This window comes from Protopterus annectens, chromosome 13.part0 (assembly GCF_019279795.1).
Source record: "Protopterus annectens isolate FY-2018-M chromosome 13.part0, PAN1.0, whole genome shotgun sequence".
NCBI lineage: Eukaryota > Metazoa > Chordata > Ceratodontiformes > Protopteridae > Protopterus > Protopterus annectens.
This window is the reverse complement of record NC_056747.1, coordinates 370171723-370193151: the sequence shown is the minus strand read 5'-3', so window position 1 is coordinate 370193151 and position 21429 is coordinate 370171723. Positions and strand designations below refer to the sequence as shown.

Below are 21429 nucleotides of genomic sequence, written 5' to 3'. Positions count from 1 at the left end.
AAAACAAGGTTGATAGAATTCTACGCTCACTAGATGTGCATAGACAACTCTGATATTATCTGGACCGTACTAAACCATTCATAAAAACAGACCAACTACTTGTCAGCCTTGCCTCTGGGGCAGAGGGGAAGCCCATCTCCAAACAAACCATTTCCAAATGGGTATCGCACTGTATCCAATTCTGCTACAGACGACATGGGAAACCCCCAAGTCTATCCGTACCCATTCCACTAGGGCCGTTTCCACTTCCACAGCCTTCCTCAGAGGAACCCCCACCAGGGACATCTTGGAAGCTGCCACCTGGACCTCTGTCCATACCTTTACAAAGCCTTACCACCTACTTCTTTTTTTTTTTTAAGTCTAGGGCAGGGTTTGCCTCTGCAGTTCTGCAGAGCCTGCTGACCCATGCCTAAGACTCTAACCTATCCTTCCACCCCTCTCCTCAACTTTGGGAATCCTCCCACAGGTGATGACTGCAACAGTGAAACGCAAAGAACATAGTACAGTTGTGTACACTTACCATAAATGTAGATGTTCGTGTGTATTCACTGTTGCAGTCTTGGTTTCCCCTCCCTCCATCCCACATATAGCATCTTCCCCTAGGGGGACATAAGCTTCCCACGGTGGCTTTAGCCACCAGGACCACTTTTCCTCATTTCCTTGTGCTTCTGACGGGTTAGGGCAAGAAAAGCTGATGTAATGACATCGGCTGCCTTGCTTTATAGCACTGACCTGACGTCAGACTACAAGCGACGACAAGCAACGCAAAAAAACATTGACTCTGGTATTCGGGCCTGCCCAGGGCTACCACAGCAGGGATAAACCCACAGGTGATGACTGCAACAATGAATACACTCTTAACATCTACATTTATGGTAAGTGAATACAACTATACTTTTGGGACAAGAATGTGATATAAAAGAACTTGAGCAAGAGGGAGTGTATAAATATTTGGGAATTGACGAAGGATCAACAATAAAACATGAGCAAATGCAAATAAAACTTAGGAATACTTTAAAAGACTTAATCCTGAAAACAACATTGACATCTAGGAACAAAATCTAAGCTATAAACCAGTTTGCTCTTCCTGTCCTAACTTACAGTTCTGGAGGGATTGACTGACCTCAAAACTGTTGGATTAATTAGACAGGAAAACAAGAAGGTTGCTTCATGCTCTCCATATGATTTATAAAAACAGTGCATACCAAAATTATATATTCCCCATTCCGAAGGAAGGATGGGTCTGCTTGAAATTGATTATATGTATAAATCTGCAATTGTGGGACTCCATACACATCTGCTGGCCTCACAAGACACAAACATGGTGAAAGTTTTGAAACATGAAGATAATAAATCTAAGATGACTTCTTTGCTTAATCTAGCAAAAGCATATTGGCATCAAGCACGAATGGAAATCAAACCAGAAGTAGATAAAAATTAGGCAGCAACTGAATGCACCAAAATACAAAAGAAAGAATATAAGGTGAAGGACCAGACAAGAAGGCAAGAAATGTGGAAAATGCATAAATATAGTTGCAAGTATAAAAAAACTTCTGGAAGAACCTCATGTTGATCAGGAACGAACACAGGAATGGTTAAGGAGAGGCGAATTCAAACCAAGAGATGAAAGGTTTATATTGGTGACCCAAGATAGTGGGCTACGTACACGCTGGTTTACAAAGTCCATTAAACATGTGGGAGAAACAGAAATGTAGGTTTTGCAAAACCAAATTGGAAACTGTTGCATACCTCATTGCTGATTGTGACATACTAATTGCAAGGAGGACTGTATACTGAAAGGCATAATGTGTCAAGACTCTTGCACTATGGATTGTGCAAACATTATGGTATTGAAGTGGCTGAAAAACACTGGAAACATGAGCCATAAAGCATCATACAAAATGATTTCATCACATGGGATTACCCATTACCAAAAGTTCAAAAGAAGACACCAGTAGCATTGATCATTGAACTCGCCACACCCAGTGACTACAGTGTCTTGTGTACAGACAGTCACAAAATATCAGGATTTGCAGGCAGAATCTAGAGCAATGTGAAAAAAGATACCCAGACATTTCCAATAGTAGTAGGAGCAACAGGTCTTATAAAAAAGAATCTACACTGTTTAGATATGTTATCAGTACATGGAACCCCATACAAATTGCATGAGGAGTCCTTACTGGGCACATTGTGGGTGCTGCGAAGAGCACATTTGGCTGACATCAGAGATTGAAACAATACTAATTTCATGAACTTTAATCGTACTTTGACTTAGAATGGGGTCCATTCCTGCCTTGGTATTAGAAGCCCAAAAGTTTTGGAGAAATTAAAGTAGCCAACAGTATTCTAAGAACTAAGCCAACACTGGAATAGACACATGGAGATTCTGCCAATAGGGGTGACTTCAGTTAGGGGTACAGAGAATAGGCAAGAGGGGGCTGGAATTTACTGGAGAAAACTGGCAAAGGAAACAATATATTGGGAACAAATGGAGAGAGAAGTAATAGAATGGGAAGAGGTCAAGAACATTTGAACTTCAAACTAGAAGCTGCCTCCCCTATCAAGTACTGATATCAAGAGTATGGGCAAAGAGAAAGGAATAGGAGAATCCTAAGTGAAAGACCAGCACTGGTAGAGTTTTTAGTAGATTCTAGAACAGAAGCTACTGTTAAAAAGGGATTCTTAGTACGACGTATAAAATATTGTGTGATTTGAAGGTTAGAAAGATTGGATAGAAGACTGTTCATTCACAAAGAAACAATGAGATGATGTATGTATGGCTCCCATGTACACAACAAAGACTTAAAGACCTAGGATTTTTGAAGTGTTTGCATAGTATTTTTTTTATACCCCAAGCAAACTCCAAAGATGTTTTCCGTGGGTAGACTGCAAATGTTGGAGGTATGAAGGGGGAAGAAAGTGTTCCCTTGTTTCCCCTTAATGAAACTTGTACAGAAAGCAGCGCTTTAAAAGGACGTCATTCTTACAGCACTGTTTTAGTCCAATCTGGTTTGGTGTCCCTCCTCTGGCCTGAACGCATAGGGGAAACCTCTCCTTTCAGTGCCTCATCCAGGTCTCTTGTTACGCATCTAGCAAGACTTGCATGGATAGGCAATCCATCAGTTAACCATGTGGCTTCAGTTCCAGTTATGGCCAGGGACCCATTTTACCCATGGAGGGTGGTACAGATCTTAACAGGCCAGAAACCTTCCACTAGAAAAGTTTGTAAAAGCAAATTTGTGGTACAGGTCGAGTCAAGGATTGCACCCTTTTACAGCACCTCTCCCAGTAATTTTTCAGATTGCAGCAGAAATATTTGATGGTTAGTTTTTCCACACATAAAAACGGCTGGCAGTTGAACTGTGATGTCCTTCGTGTAAGGATCCTGCCTCATCTTTATCATCATTTATACAGCCATCCCTATAGGCAGAATCTGATTTCTCCATGCCCATGTTGGCTTAGTTCTTGGAATACTTTCCCCTACTTTGACTATAATGCTCTGTATGGCCATTGCTCTTTGCCTTAAGCATCTGCATCCAAGAATCCTTAATTGTGTAGCTGTAAAATATTCTTTCGAATCATATAATCCCAAGCCACAACCTCCTTTTGTGAAGGATCAACTTATCCCACTTGACTCTTGCCATCTTCCTGTCCTGGATAAAATCCTTCAGCTCTTTATTAATTGATATCCACAACTTTCCCTTTGACAAAAATATCTGCCCTGTGTATAAACCTAAAGGGGCTAAAAACCTATTTTAACTGTTTGTGTCTTGCTATACATATCCGTAACATGGGACCTATAATTTAATTCTGGAAAGATTAGTCACTCTTCCTTCAAACCAGTAGTGAAGGTAGATTGCTGACATCTGTTTTTGCAAACTGTATTAGCTGTAGTGGCCATGTCAGCTATGTCAAAATTACAGGCTTTATCCTTTCAACTTCCATATATATTTCAGAAAGATAAAGGAAACTTTAATAATTAAGCTACCTTTCATGTAAAAAGTGGCTTCTGACTAAAACCTTAATCAGCCTGTAAATGTTGTCTTTCGGCTTTTCCCGGTTAGGGGTCGCCACAGCGGAACTCCGGTCCGCTAATGATTGGCAGTAGATTTTCACGAATGCTGAGGTGCCAGCTCGACGTTTAACCTTCAGTGAAGGCATGCCCATTTACGCATGTCTTTCGAACACCCACCCAATCGCGGGGAGGACATGCAGACTCCACACAGGCAATCCCCGCACTCCAGCCGAGAATCTAACAGGAGAACCTCTTGCTGTGAGGCAGCAATGCTACCACTGCACCACCGCGGAAGTAGGGTTGCCAGATTTCCTTGTGGCTAAAACTGGACTAAGGTCACGCCCCTCGCATCACCCATAACCCCACCCATTCCCACCCACTTTCCCATCAATGACACGCCCATTTGTGTGACATCACTGTGACATCAGCTGATGGGAACGCCCTCTTTTTCTGTTCCGGATGCCTGCTTTCAGCCGATTTACTATGCTTTTCTGTAAAAAAAGCATAGCAAATCAGCCAATTGTAACAAACACTGATAGTCTGTTTCTTTTTGTGAAACAGAAAAATGGAGTTTGTACAGTGTTTTCCCAATTTCCTGACTACCAGTCCAGAGCAGAGAATTGATTTGATTTGTGTGGATAGTCCAGAAAAAAACAGATAAGTGGCATTGCACATAGGCAGTGGCAACAGGGTGATTTCCAATTTCCCACCTATTATTCAAAGACTCAACGTTATGCTTAAATAGGGCTAGCCTAGGGATGGACTGTGCTCCACATGAATGGGAAGCTTGTTCCAGTGCATGGGGACCCTCTCTGAGACACATTTGTGTCTCATCAACACACCATCACATGGCCTATTTATGTCACAAGCAAAATTTAAATTTTTGGATATAATGGTTTTGATACTGTTCATTTTGTGGCTGTCCAAAAGGTTCATCAATCAGTGCTGGATCCAAGGATGCCTTGTATGCCAGACATTCTTTCTCAGTAACCTGTTGGAGACCCGGTATAGTGATAGGGCTTTAAGGAGATCTGTATAAGACAATGTGTTTAGACACTGGATTATTCTAGTAAGGAAGCTTTAAATATGTTCCAGCTGTTTTGTGTCTGGTCAAGTACATGCCAAAGAGATAGGTGCAGCTCACACATCCAGTTATTTTGTCAACTTCTCAGATTAACATCGCTAATATTTTAAAAAGTGTTCCTTGTACATGAGCAATGTCCTATAAAAAATGTAAATAAGCAACTCAAACATGGGCTTCTTACGAGTTGTTCATTCACATTAATCAGTGTCTAAAGCATCTCCCCAGATTCCACTGGTGGTCAAGTGCCATGTAACATGTTATATGTCTTTTTTTTTTTCATTCTCACTCCTTAACTCCTCCTCTTGCTCCCTAGTAACCTCTTCCATCCTTCTACTTCTTCCTCATTGTACCTCCTCCTTCCTTCACACAGGTCAGTTTGCCGAATTTTCATTCAGAAACTGAATCGTGTTGGGCAAAGACATTTGGCCATTCATAAAATGGCCAGTTGTCCTTTGCAAACTTGTAGGAAAACCTATTCAGAGCTAGTCTTGGCAACAAATCTATTAGACTCGGTTCAGTTTGGCCTGCTTTGCTATGTTTGCTGCTTCCTGATGTAAGTAAATGTTGTTAGAAATCTGTCAATTATGCAGCCTAATATTTGCGTTGGAGTAGGCTAACTTCTGTGCAATATTCATTTGCTGAGTAAATGAACTGGTGCTTTGACCCTTTTCAGCCATGACCCAGGCCACAAGAGCAAGGACAATTAAATATATACAGAGACTAAAATAGTCAATCAGCTAATTTATTTTTGGAAGGCAGGAACAGACTTAAGTAGACAAAAAAAAGCTCACTCAGAACATTCAAACTTTATACAGTAACCAATGGATGGGACTGAACTGTGTAGACCTGAGGGTTTGAAACGGTCTTAACCTCTGTCACTCTGTGCCACTGTGCCCGTGGAATTTTTTTTATCATAACTTTCAAACTTTGTGACTTGAGAGCATCCCTCACCTATATGGACTGAGAGGGTGGACAACAGATTATGCTCCCAAAGACCTGTTCTTTCATTCTGTCTGAACTCTTGTGGAGCAGCTCTGGTCTGTGGTGATGGTCAGGGCATTGTACAGCCATACTTTAAATGCACTTGTACTGTACATTCATAGTTGGAATGTGGTCACAGTTTGGGCACTGTGTGTAGAGTGTCCATTTTTAGAGTCTGTTAGGAATAGTGCATAGTTCAGTTGAAGTTCCACATTTGTGGTATTTGGAGTTCGACTGAGCAGCCCTGATCAGGCACTTGTTCTGTGAAATAACAGACTTAAACTCGGTGCAGGAATATGGCAGGTTAAAGAAAACTGACAGTTCACTTTTAACTGATTCTGGCGTAAGTCTGTTTCGTTCATCCATCCAAATGTTATTCATAACGCTAAACACACGCTCAACGGATGCATTTGAGACTGGAACAGACAGAATGTGCTGAACAAGTTTCAACGTATTTGGTGCAGACTCGTGCTCGAAAAACTTACACCAAGCCTCAGCTGTGCTTGCACAGCTATGGATAACATCAAACACTTCACTAAGAGTGCGCACTTCATCGTGCAGGCTGTCGGACGGACATTGGGTGGATAGAGGTGTTTGCATCCAAATGTCAATCACTTCAAGCGAAGGCGATCTTGTGACACTAGTCAAAGACAAGTGACTTGAAGTGACGATATGGGGAATGTTCAAATGCAAACCATTTGTTCAAATATGTCATTGCTCGCTTGTACACATTCAGAGCTTCAGTTATGAACTTCTCAATGAACTGCTGTGGTAGATAACTTTTGCGCAGAGCAAATGCTACCTTCATACCAAAAAATTTATCATCAGTCCTATTCTGCAGAGACAGCTTAAACTGTTCCATTATACCGTACAGTTCACAAGCTGTTGTTGATTTGTTCTCAAGCTTTAAAATTGTCTCTTGAAAGGATGACATAAAGAAGTGTGTAAAATATAGATACAGCTCCGACTTTGTTGGGCTGTCGTCTGGTGCCAGTTCGTTTTCCTGGTCCTTCAACATTTTCCATATTACTTTCGGACAATCAGCTTCTCCTTGAGACCAGAAATACGTTTTCAAAGGCATCCAGCACAGCAAAATTCGGTCAAGAGCCTTGAACAAACTCAACCAGCGCGTTGGAACATGTCTGATTATCTCGTGGTATTCAGACTCATAGAAATCAAAGCAGCTCTTCAGTTCTGCTCGCCTCAAGGCAGAGTTACTGAATTCAGCAAACACTTTCATGACGAAATTTTCAACATCAAATGACATGACCTTTAAAGCATTTTTCGCACAGTTGTGCATAATGTGGTCATTGCAGTGGGCTGCAATAATGTTAGGATTCTCCTCTGAAACTAACTTCTGATAAACGGAGTTGTTTATGCCATAGTTTACCGATGCATTATCTGCGGCATAAGCGGAAACATTTTGCCAAGACAATTTACATTCTGATAAAACACGACAGAGTTGATTCTTAACGGACTTGGAGTCTTCAAATGCATCCTCGTAAAAGTCAACAACACAGAAAGAAATTCCGTTCTGCGGGGTGAAGAACTGAACACCAACCGGATAGAATTTACGGTTCCCTTTGTTAGATGCATCAGTAGCAATGGAAAATGGCAAACCAGCATGTAGCTTATCAAGGACGAATTCTAGTGAAAATGGGTACAAAACATTGTTGACTATGGCGGAAACTTTTGTTCTGCCGCAGGTCATCTTTTTAACGATTTCCGAGTCATCAGTTATAGACTTCATAACTTTGATACCACAGTCCTGTGCATTATATGAAATATGTCTAATTCCATGATACACTTCAGCAATTTCCGCTAGGGATACTTTGTGAGATGCCATACTGTTTGGCGATGTGAAAAATGTCTTCAGTCGTTGAGATGACGCACTAGCTTGGGAACAAGTAGTATGCTTTTTAGTGCTTTGGTGTGCTGTAACTGCTTTTTTTCCATCATATGCAACAGTGAATGATGTTGCACAAAGCTTGCATCTAGCTTTTGTATCTTCTGTGCATTTTTGTATCCATGAAAATTCCCTTTCCCACTCTGCATTATAATAACAGATGTTTCGTTTTCGCTTCTTTGGTGGGGTAGACCTGTCTGACCGTGTAGTTGGGCTGCCAAAACTCTCATTATCGTTGACACGGACACCGTTATTCCTGTCTTCCATAATAACAGTATTAATAAAGTACCTGTAGGCAGTGACAGCAGACATATAATGAGTTAGTTAAACTTAGACAAAAAGCTGCGTTAATAAAGAGTCTACAGAAATACTGTGCAACTACTTTTGCATCACTGAAGTATCTGTTTCTTATGAAAGAAACATCTGCTTGTTAGTGTCTGTCCCCGGACTGGTGCAAGGCTATACTGGCAGAGTCTACTGTCTAGTAGCATCGGGTATTCCCACACCATGGTGTCCCACTGATAAGCTAGAAGGCTATGTATGTTATATGGGTTGGAGACAGTGGCATTGCCAAAAAGGCAGGAGTCCGAGCTGGACGTGGCAGTTAAAATTTGCACTGGGTGTGACAAGGGTGGACAGGATTAGAAATAAGTATATTGGAGGGTCAGCCCAGGTTGGAAGGTTTAGAGACAAAGCCAGAGAGGCAAGATTACATTGGTTTGGACATGTGCTGAGGATGGATGCATATTGGGAAAAAGATGCTAAAGATGAAGCTGCCAGGTAACAGGAAAAGAGGAAGTGGCAGCACCGTTCTGTGCTTTATTGTTTTGCCTTCTGGGTCTACTGCTGTGTTATGGAAGTCTAGAGGCAGGCGCATTTACGGGGTTCTACCCTCTAATATCCCCTAGCCACCCTCAACAGTACGTGCCCACAAGAGGAAAACTTTACGTGAGCTGAAAGCTGAGACCTTAAAATTACGGACAAGGTTCTACCCTCTAATATCCCCTAGCCACCCTCAACAGGACGTGCCCACAAGAGGAAAACTTTATGTGAGCTGAAAGCTGAGACCTGGTCTACGAAACTAAAATTACGGACAAGGTTCTACCCTCTAATATCCCCTAGCCACCCTCAACAGGACGTGCCCACAAGAGGAAAACTTTACGTGAGCTGAAAGCTGAGACCTGGTCTACGAAACTAAAATTACGGACAAGGTCTATTTGTTTTCTCAAATACTGGAACCTGTTAATACATTTAGCAACCCCCTCCTAAACTTGCGTACTAGCTTCCTAATACAGCAGTACACCACCTAATTTGACGATTGGCTCACAATTAGAACACTTCTTGAACTACCCCCAAAGAAACAAACAGAGCCAAAATATCTATTGTTTTTACCTGCCTTTGGTCAGTGCGGGGTGGAATTGGCCCCGCCTCTGACGCAAGCGAGGTTACTTATCTCACTGCATGAGCGCCATTTTTAAATCTACTGCTGTGTTACGGAAGTCTAGAGGCAGGCGCATTTACGGGGTATGTAATGTTCAAAATCAGCCCATTCCAAATTTCTGTGTATAACTGCTGATATCTCTTCCTATTGTTATATGTATCTGTCGCATAAGAAGTTAGTAGTCAATGCTGTTGCTTACATAGATTAACGGTTACAGTTTTAACTAGGATCCAGTATACAAACATTACTGGAATTGCACATGTTTAGCGTTTGTGAGGTTATCCACGATAGCTTTTACTAAACTGTACTGCATGAAAGGAAAAGCTACAGTGTTATCTAACTAGTAACTGAAAGTGATTGTACTAAAGCAGAAGTTACGCACTACCATATTGTGATGTTTGACCGTATAACTGCTATAGTTGCATGGTGCCTACCAGGATAATTTAAATAATTTGACCAGTACATCTAACGTGTCTTAGAATTCTCAGTATTCCGCTATTTCTAATGTGCAAATGTTAATGGGAAATATTTGAGTACTAGATTGCAGATATGAGATTAAGAATACATTGATAAGGTTGTTGTATTTGGTTACAAGCATTTCTGTTGCTCGTTTTTGTACTGGCAAGGTATAATTAGCCATCTAGTCTATTACGACTGTAGCACACGCGGTGTTAAAACAGAGCATAAAAACTGCGACTGAAAACAAGCTCTATTTTATGTGTTTTCCTAGGTTCTACCCTCTAATATCCCCTAGCCACCCTCAACAGGACGTGCCCACAAGAGGAAAACTTTACGTGAGCTGAAAGCTGAGACCTGGTCTACGAAACTAAAATTACGGACAAGGTCTATTTGTTTTCTCAAATACTGGAACCTGTTAATACATTTAGCAACCCCCTCCTAAACTTGCGTACTAGCTTCCTAATACAGCAGTACACCACCTAATTTGACGATTGGCTCACAATTAGAACACTTCTTGAACTACCCCCAAAGAAACAAACAGAGCCAAAATATCTATTGTTTTTACCTGCCTTTGGTCAGTGCGGGGTGGAATTGGCCCGCTCGCCAAGCTGGCTTCGCTTGCCCACCCTGCCCCCATATCCCACCCGCCTCCAGTACTCCTACTTTTATACCCAACTTTCCACACCCACCTCTATCTATAGCCATACAAATCACTCTGTCTTTCCCCCATCCCCCTCTTCCATCACCTAATACACTCCACCCACAATCACTTATCGCATAGCCTCCTACAAATACCTTAAACATTATGAAGACTCCCATACCATTGACTATTAAGCCAGCCATAAAAATTGTTGCCCTTACTCTACTAGTCTTTATTTCACTATACCTGCTAACTAAATATGAGGGACAGTTGCACACAGGATTTCACTATCCTAAGTACCAAACGTGTACTCCCTCAACCCCATTCAACACTACCCTCTCTACTTACTACCTAACCAATGAAATACGGTATAACACCCATCACCACTACTACAAACTGAAAATGAACCTTCACAAATCCAAATATGCTGAAAAAATAATACTTAAACTCTTGAAACTACTAGAATACTTAAGAAAGAATATTACTAAAGATGGGGACATCCACCCCAACCCGGGACCCCCAACAATTGTCAACCCCAATAGCCCATCTCTACTACCCAGATCTCCCAACTCCTTCCTAATCTGCCACCTCAACATAAGAAGCCTAAATAATAAGATTCATAACCTACATGCTCTTTTAGCTACCTACCTCCCTGACATTCTGTGCCTAACAGAAACCTGGCTTAAACCAGTGACCAGGGACAATGAGATCTTACCGCCTGGCTATAACATATTCAGGACCGACCGCCCCCAAAGAAAAGGAGGTGGTATAGCTGTACTTTTCAAAAATACTCTCAACATTACTTTGAACCCCAACCAACCACCCCAGATCGCTAATGCAGAATTAACTGCCCTAAAACTACAACTGAATAAGGAAAAAAGCATTAACCTAATTGTGACCTACATCCCTCCTGGTAACAACTCTGACACCCTCGAGTACCTTCTAAACTGGCTTACTAATAACTACCCCCAAGAAACTATAATTCTGGGTGACATCAATATAGACTGGAATCAATGTACCTCAGAGACAAACCCTACCCTCATAAATCTCCATGGCTTCTCACAGATTATTACCTCCCCCACCAGAATTGGGAACACCAAACAAAAAAAGTATCCTAGATTGGATACTTATAAATAGTCATCCCCATACATACACGTCTGGGACCCTTCCAAATGATATCAGTGATCACCTTATAACCTATATAGAAAAAAATAAAGAAGGAAGACACAACCTGCCAGTGTATAGGTCAATCAGGAACACTAAACACTTTGACCTAACTAAATTCCAACTTGAGCTACAGTCTTGTAACTGGTCAATTCTTAAGTACCTCCCCTTAGAAGAGGCTGTAACAAACTTCAACTCCACGTTTTTAAACATACTTAATTCTCATGCCCCGACACGTTCAATCAAAATCAAAAACCAGATAGCGCCATGGCTAACAAAAGACTCAGCTTCCAAAATTAAACTTAGAAACAAAGCCTGGGATAAATGGCGTGCTACCAAAACATCCCTAGATCGCATTAACTTCCAACAACTAAGAAATGAGACAAAAAAATCCATATTACTTGACAAAAGAAACTATTACTGTCAACTACAATATAAACACCAAAGCAATCCCCAAAAATTTTGGGCGAGTCTAAATAAACTACTCCATCCAGGTAAGTCCTCTACTCCAACTCCAGTAGGATCTAAATGATAAAAGCCCAGAAGAAGTGGCTAATACGTTTAATACTTTCTTTATCAATGTTATCAAATCTTTAGCTGACCAGCAACCCACCACCAACTGCCCCACATTAAATTAGTCACCTATGACCATGCCCTCCTTCTTACAACCAGTTCCCACTTCCTTCATCCTATCCCTACTGAAGAAACTAAAGCCAACTACCCTCTCTGCAGACCTTCTTCCAGCAGAGTTTTTACAAAAAGCTGCAGAGGCTATAGCCTACCCCATCTCTATCCTAATAAACCGTTCCATAACTGAATCCACTATCCCCTCAATATGGAAAATCTCTCATGTAATCCCTCTACACAAAGGTGGCACATCCACTGATCTGTCAAGCTATAGACCAATAGCCATATTGTCACCCCTTGCCAAAATCATGGAAAAATGTATACACAAACAACTTGTACACTACCTAACCCGGAGCAATCTTCTAGCTAGTTCACAACATGGTTTCAGGCCCAAACACAGTACCACCACCGCCCTCCTCTCTTTTACGGATACTATAAACCATAATAAGAATGACAAAAAATATCTTCCGCACTCTTCTTAGACCTATCAAAGGCCTTTGACATGGTCAACCACCAATTACTTCATAACACTCTAAAAACTCTCTATCTAGATAACAAAACACTGGATTGGTTTCATGCCTACCTCTGTGACAGGCAACAAGCTGTACTCTGGCAAAATAAACTCTCAACCCTCTTACCTAATTCTATAGGGGTCCCTCAAGGTTCCATTCTGGGACCTATTCTCTTTTCTATTTTTATCAATGATCTCTCAAAAATGATCCCAGACAACTCTTGTATCCAATACGCAGATGACTCAACACTAATTTGTTCAGACAAATCACCAGATAATCTGCTATCTAAAACCCAAGTATGTTTTACCACAATAGAAAACTGGTTGTCAGGTCGTCATCTGATCCTCAACCCAAAGAAAACCAAACTATTACTTTTCCATCCCACCCATAAACCTACCCCAATACCCTTTGCTATTCAATCCAAATCCGGGACCATTATTACCCCGGACACAAATACTAAGCTCCTGGGCGTTACCATCGACAATAAACTTAGATTCGACCTACACATCAACCAAACTGTTAAAGCAGTTAATAGGAAACTGGGCTCCCTATATAGGATAAAATCCTTTCTGACTCCCAGGGCAAAAGTGGCCATTGCCCGGTCACATCTCCTCTCCTCCCTCTTGTATGCCTCTCCCATACTCACTAACCTTTACAAATCTGAGCTAAACAAACTTACCTGTTGTTATAATCACATTGCTAGATTTGCTACTGGCCTGCCCTATAAAGCCCATCATTGTATCAACCTACATAACCTTGGATGGATAGAACTACCAAATCTACTCCAGCAGAACCAACTAATAGTAGCATTCAAAATTCTCACTCAACCTGACACCATTCCTGCGCTGAGTAACTTAATCTCCCCCTATTCAAACCTAATTAGTCTGCGCTCATCAAATAGGCTACTTGTACAAACAGTCAAATCCAGTAACTCAGGGGGTGACTCTCTGTTTGCCAATTCCATTGGCAAAATATGGAACTCCCTTCCTCCCCAACTCACCAATGTCACCTCCCAAAGCAAATTCAAGAAAAATCTATTCCTCCATTTTAAAACCCAATGGCTCTGCCTGTGTTCCAAACCAGACTAATCCCTCACTCTCTCAATCACTATGTCAATTGAATTCCTAAGGTTTATCAATTTGTTCATTGCTCTGTTACTATCACTATGATGAAGTTTTTTCTAATTATTATGGCATATACTCGATTGTTTTTTTTTTACTTATTTCTTTTGCTCTATGTAATTATAATCAATTGAATATATATGTACCTTGTCTAACATGATTGTAACTACTGTCGATGTGGAGCTTTTCTCCCCGGGCCTCCGCTGAAAATGGATATGTATCCAGACGGACTATCCCGGTCAACAAATGTAAAATAAAATAAATAAATAATCTGATGCCCTACATTATTATTATTGTTTCCCTCTATCTCTCACACACACTTAATACTTAATATATGCCATACAAAAATTATACTGACCCCTGCCCTGGGCCCTGACTCTCAAACTCTCATCATCTCCTTGCTAAGTTCTAAATGTTTACTTGCAGTGTCAGTGTTCAACAGGTAACACACTTGCCTTTGGTTCTTGAAGATGAGAAGATTGTGAGTTCTAGTCCCACTTCAGGTGACTGGACTAATTTATTTTTCCATTACTGACACTGTAGTGCAGTATTAAGGGATGCTGCACTCCTCTGAATGTGCTGTTCTTCAGATGAGACATTACACTGAGTTGGCAGTACCCAAGTAGATGCACAAATATATCATAGTATTTCTCAAAAAGACTAGGGGCAAACGGACAGCTGGCAACCCTACATAATCCCTATTATAAGCAATTGGAGGGGGTACCAAAAAGATAATCTGTTTTGTCCTGGTAAAATACCATCTTAACAGCTGCAGAACTCACCTTTGGATACTGCAGCCACTGTCCTGCTTAAATTGCCATGTGCATTACATATTTGCATGCCTTTGGACTACTGTTATTGGTATCCAGAAAAAACTCTTAACAAGCAAGCAAGAAAATACTACCGGCTGCTCAGGAGTAAAGAAAATCCTTATAATGTTAAATGTGAAACTGGCAATGTAAGCATTATACAAAAATGTTGATAGTAGATGTGACGATAGGAGGTACTGTCAGCCATGCCTGGTGAAGTAGGGCAGTGGATGTGCAACATTATGCCAACACAGCTAGCTGGAGTTTTGTGAAGAATTATATGTCATTTGTATATCAAACTGATTTGTACAGAATTTACTATTTTTTAATTTATGGTGCTTGAATTCACATTTACCATTAGCAGCCTATAAATACACTAAACCCACACATACTTGTTGTATTTTATACATGTATTTCTCTCTCTCATATAGATTTTATAAAAATATATATATATATATATATATATATATATATATATATATATATATATATATATATATATATATATATATATATATATATATATATATATATATATATATATATATATATATATATATATATATATATATATATATATATACAGTACAGAGAAACTAGAAAGCAAACTCAATGAGTTGGAATACTGCTGCTGTAGAAACAAGTTAAAGGTTACTGGCTTGCCTAAGGGGCAGGAGGACAGTGGCACTTTATATTTCTGCAGAAAGTACTGGCATTCTGGCAATGTTTCTGAGGAATACTGTTATGTGTGTACTGAGCGAGCTCACTGAATTACACACCCAAAGTTAAATCATGCCTGTCTGGTCATTTTACACTAAAACTTTTACACTAGTCTGTTCTAAACTAAAACTTGGAATAAATCAAAACTGCCTTTGATTAATGCAATCTTGGAGTTGATATATTTAAGTAGTGGGGTGTGGGAGGCAAAGCCCCCCACTTTATGTATTCTTTCAATTATTTTTTCTTTCTCTTTCTTTTTTTTTTTTGGAACAGCGATTTTTTTTTCCCCCTTGGTAAGAAATCCCTGTTCTGAGCTTTTGGGATTGTAAGCTTTTGCTTACATGGGGTCAATTATTCATCATTCACTTTTTTAAGCATTCAATGCTATAATATAGACCCGAGATATCAATATAAATGAGGTTGAATGTATGTGGTTAGGGGTCTGCTAACATAGCAGAATAGGTATGAGAAAGGAAGGGTAGTAAGACAAAAATTACTTTTTTAAATGGGAATGTATATAGAGAGATTGAGGTTAGAGGAGTATAAGCAAATTAGTAACATGATACTATTGATTAGAGATAAATATCAATCTGATTGTAGTATATAAGAGAAGATTGCAGGGATGAATGGTAAAAGGAGTTTTGGTAATGAATGTCTTATTTACTGTTGGGAAAGGGGATCTGACTTGGAGTGTATATAGAGCAAGGCACTATTGGAGGGAGAAAGGCTGTTGGGAATGATGCAAAATGTTAGATGGAAGATGAGAGCAGGTAGACAATATTGAGAGTGATTCTGTAATATTATAAAGTTGTTTAGGGAGGTAGGGTGTCCTGGGTGACAGGTGTACATGTAAAGTATAATAGCAGAGTTAGGTGTACTGAATGGGAATTACACTAGAGTAGTATAGTGGGCTTCTCACACTCAGGCCAATTATTACATGGAATATATTACATGTTTGTAAATAACTATGCTACTGATATTCAAGCCATGTCTTGAGGTGTCAGATTGCAGCCAGGCTAGACAACTGCATTGTAGCTATGAATCACAGTAAATTTTAATGTGAGAAAAAATATTTCAGTTTGCCTTACTTTTTCAGTATAAATTATTTCTGACATCTAAAGAAAAAGAAAGAAGATACAACAAAAGATAACCAGATAAAATACATACATAAATACATAAAAAAATAAACAGACAAATGAATAATTCAAATAAAGCTTTAACAAAAATAGTTAAACCATTGTTTTTTTCCATACATAATCAGAAAGAGAAGAAAGAAACATTAAACCTGACATATAGTATAGAGAGATAAAGCCTCGACTATAGTCCAAGTGTCCCAGGTTTGATTAGTAGCTTCGGCATCTGAGATGCTGGCAAGGGGAGATTGGGTGGACCCTTACTTGTATGATTGAAGTTCCATTGGGTGGTGGTGGTATCCATTGGGTGGTGGTGGTATTGGACATTTGCTGAACTGCTGCAGATGTGGAACCATATGCCAGCAGCCACCATTTCGTGGCTGGATAAGGACTGAAGAGTGCACACAAAAGAGAAAGAGGATGTAGGGGATTTAAAAATGCTCCTTGGCAACAGTACGTTGCTTCCCCAACTGCTTCAATTTCTTCACTGGCCTTGATGCATGAGGCAGAGTGTAGTCTATGGGAAGGAGGGTTCTGTAGAACTGGTGGACAAGAAAAGGTGCTAGGGACAGTTTATGGATAGCTGCAAGGAGAAAAAAATACTGAGAAAAGCTATGCTGCTGATAAGCTTCATCCTGTAGTTCAGAGTTTGATTCTTTCAGCCTCTGTTTGTTTGCTGTCTGACTCTAAGCAAGTCTCTTAACTCGCCAGTGTTCCCTGGTCAGTGGTCACCCCTAAAACAGACTTATGCCTAGTAGAGTTAATTGTTTAACAGATGAATAAAATACTATATCAGTAAATAATAAATTATGTATTTATATCACTATATTCATTATTACTTGTTACTTCACATCATTATTATTTTGTTTAAAATAAAATAAATTTAACTTTATCTGTCATTATTCCCAAAATCCCAGTCTGGGTTACCTTTTCCACCATCCACTAATTTTGTCATTGAGGACAGGCTGCAGTGCTAGCCTATATGGTGATGTCTTACTTTACTTATTAAAACAAAAAGAGAATAATCTGAGCCTGATGTCTGACTGACCTGTCACCTGACCTAGCAGTCCGCGTACGTGGTTGTGGTGGTGGTGACACACACGCACCCCCTAGTCTTGGGCAAGTTGGGCCGGCTCTTGCTCTTCAATCACACGCTGGAGCCTGGAACTGTGCTGTGTGCTGCTTAAAATTTTTGCGCAATTTATTTCCATTCCACCACACTGACTGGTGAATGGAATAAGCACGCACGCATGAGCTGAACAGCTGTCAGCTCAGCTGATGTCTGATGACAACAACTGACAAGCCGGCCCGTACAGTACTTGGTTGGAGTGATGATCGTGATTCATTCAAGTGAGTGATGTTGGTTCGGGTTGGTGCGTGTCTGTGAACAAAGCAGATTGTGATCTGTTTATTCGGTTATATTATTTTGGCTAGTTATCACGAACAGCAAGACTTGAGCAGCAAGCCGTTTTCCACTGTGGGGATGTTGTTGCCCTTTAAATTATATGCTATTAGGACTCTCTACTTCATCCACGTTTTATTTATGAGTCTCTTTATTTTTACAATAATCCACTAGCGATTATAGAACTAAAATGCTGTATATGTCTGCTTCTTAGTCCCCGCGAATAATTTATAGTTGTAGCTTTGATGTACAATTTACAAAATAAGAAGAGCAAAAAGTTAGAAACTGAAAGGGGTACATTTTTTTAGTTTTCACAATAGACTGTCTTACCAGAACATGCGTATTTAGTAACGGTCGGAGAATCTGTGTATAAGCTTATTTTTATTTAGTAAGGAATGTACTTACTGGTCTGATCGTCCCTAAGAAAAGGTTTATAGCAAGGCTAAATCACTTAAAGCATAAGCATAACAGTGCCAAACATGGCTACCATTTCAGTATTTGTCTTTTTTGTTAACTGATGTGTTTTGTATATTTAATCACTGGGTAGCTAATTTTATATTCTTTCAATCCAATCTAAAGTTATTTTTGCTATGGTCCTAAATCTGCATATATCGGTGGCTAATACTTGGATTTATGCTTGTGTAACTTTGGGCTACAGACAGTCAGCAAGCATTGTGGGTTATGTATGGGTATTGCCTTTTGCTAGCCTAGCCTGGAGTAGTCAACTTAAAGGGAAAAGAAGAGAGAACACGGGCGGCGGCAGTAATTTGCACTGTGTGTGTCTGCTGCTAACTGAATTTGCGTTATGTTTCAGTTTTTTTTTACTTTTCAGTCCTCCTTGACTCGGATGACTCCTGACTGCACAAAAAAAAAAAAAAAAAAAACCGGACTTCATTAGTCCGGTTTTGATGTTTTTATTTTCCACCGGGCTTTTTCACTTAAAACTGGATAGTCCGGTCAAAAAACGGACAGCTGGCAACCCTACGCGGAAGTCGTACTGGTGCTTTTTTCCATAATTCTCAAGTAAATGTGAATATAGATTGCATTGTCAGAGACTACTTGGGTTTTACTTGGAACAAAAAAAAGTCTTGTATCCAACTGTTTTTTTGTTTCTAACACAGGGTCAAAACACTCCATGATTACATTGTTCAGATGGCTGGCCTGTATTGCTTACTGTTTGACCTTATTCGACTAGATCTATAGTTGCAGCTTCAGCCTATTTTAAGAATTTGACGGTGGATTATTTTGTGCTGTCATGACATGGGTTTTGCTGCATACTTTCACAAAACAGTGTAAGCTGGATGTTATCTCAATGTCAAGTTTTTTTTCATGGCCACCGTTTTTTGTGCTGTTCTGTTATGATGCCACCCGTGTACAGCTGGTGACTTGCTCCTCCGGTTGAAGTAGATGGGCTGGATAATGTAATATACAGAAGTTATGTATTTACCATAATGGATCTTCATAATCCATACCCATCTACCAGCCCCCTCCTTAGGATACTGTCCACTGTGCTCTGACAGTCAATCACTGGAGACCTGCAGGCAGCTCATACTCTAAGATTTCAGTGTTAAGGTGTATGGGATTTTTTTTTACTATGCCTTTATGTCCTTAGGCTGGGAGCTGTTCAAGCTTAGGAGTATTTCCTAAGATGCAACAGACAGGGATCATGAAGATTATCATTAAGGATATAACTTTCAATTTTCCATATTTAAGAAGTGGAGTATGACGGTAGTGGTGTTTGGAGTGGTGTATGTAGGCAGTGGAGCAGTTAAAAGTTGACCTTAAAACATGATGGCTAATATGAAAACATTTAGAAATGTAAACTTTTCTGGTTCAGCAGTTAAGAGCACTAGCAGTGTCTTAATATCTGCATTAAAGTAAATGCTTAGTGACATAAAGCAAAAAAATTGTGCTGTCCTATACACATCGTTACAGCACACAGTTTTGCCACTCGTTGCCCATCTAGCATGCATGTTTTTGCCATTGTTTTGAAATATTAAAAAAAATGTGATGTGCATAATTGTCTGTCGCAAAAAAGCAGTATGTTACCCCGTTTTGTCTTGCATCATTGCAAGGTTCTTGAGCAGACAAACATTTTACTCCGTTTTCTCCATCTAGCACGCTTACAAATATATTTTTTGAATGTACTATTCCTAAGGTTTGCCAAGTAAAATATTTTTTTCATAAATTTGTAATGTAAATACCATGTCACCAGAAACCTTTTTGATAGAGACACTTGTCTAAAAAGTAACTTTTGTATTTTGCTTTTTTTTTTGTAACGCACTTTTTGAGATTGCAAATTATATGATGTGTGTTTTTGGAGGATTTGGAAGAGAAAATCAAGGCAAGTGGTTTCTTGGCTTAACTGACTTTAGCAAGTATCAGGATTAATTGGCCTTCTCCTCCTCAAGACTGAGTTAACATGATAGGAGTTGAATGAAGTATACATAAGCTTTTCTCCCAAGTATTTCAGCAATTTTAAAAACTTCACTTTTGGAGACTGTGTTTTTTTTGTGCCTTCTGTTTGGCAGACGGCCAATTCATTCAGTTTAGATGGTTCTTTTCATTGCTTAAATAAAATCAGAGCCACAGGATGACAGTAATGCAACCAGACTTTAAGCGTTGAAGCCAAGATGTTTCAGTTGTCTTTTATAATTGTCTGCACTTGTACCTGTGTAGCATTATTATTACTGAGTATGTTTTAACTCTCTAATTTGAAAGCTTACTGATTCTTGTAAGGGAGACATTGTCAAATTAATCTGGATAAGAGTGATAGATTTTGGTCAATCAAAGTTAATAACCCAGAATTTTTTTGGCCTTGTAGAGTGGGTCACCAATTGATGTGGCTGTTGTACATGATTTTCTTATGAGTACCTTAACTTAACTTCATTTTTGACTGTTTCTAGGGTCCAGATTCACACTACGGAACAAAAGGACTGCGCAAAGTTATCCACTCCCACAACAGGCACAAAGACATGCTTTACTTTCTGCTATGCAGCTGGAAACAACAATGGCACCTCTGTGGAGGATGGTCAGGTCCCAGAGATAATTTTCTACACATAATACTGAACTCCAAGCTGGGGCTTGACTTGAACTTTTTCAACAGTACTGTTGCTTCCATTGTGACACTGGGAAGCTACCCTGGCTCATACTGACATTTTCATGTACTGCCATGTGCTGGTAACATTGCTTGCTGGACCATAATTAGTTCTGTGCTCATATGTTAAATTGTTTGACTTTGGAGGCCTTCTGCAGTATGTAAATTTTGGAATTTCTTGTTCTGGAATCCCCAGTGTGGCACAATTTAGAATTGTCTGTATAGATTTGTGTGCATGCTGCTTTAGCTGGAAACATGTAACATCTCAGCCAAACTAGGTGGGAATGCTCACATCCCTAAGTACCTTATACTTAAATG

The 21429-nt window shown here is 39.8% G+C and overlaps 1 protein-coding gene across 2 annotated transcripts in view; it reads left to right on the top strand.

Annotated features, from left to right (window-relative positions):
- The window catches only part of LOC122787331 (BTB/POZ domain-containing protein 2-like), a 555231-nt gene extending 534140 nt beyond the window's left edge, over positions 1-21091 (top strand). For both annotated transcript variants that reach the window (XM_044053980.1, XM_044053979.1), the window contains one exon: positions 20921-21091. The gene's annotated coding sequence lies outside the window, so the exon portion shown is untranslated. The remainder of the gene's footprint in view (positions 1-20920) is intronic.
- The last annotated feature ends 338 nt before the right edge of the window (positions 21092-21429 follow it).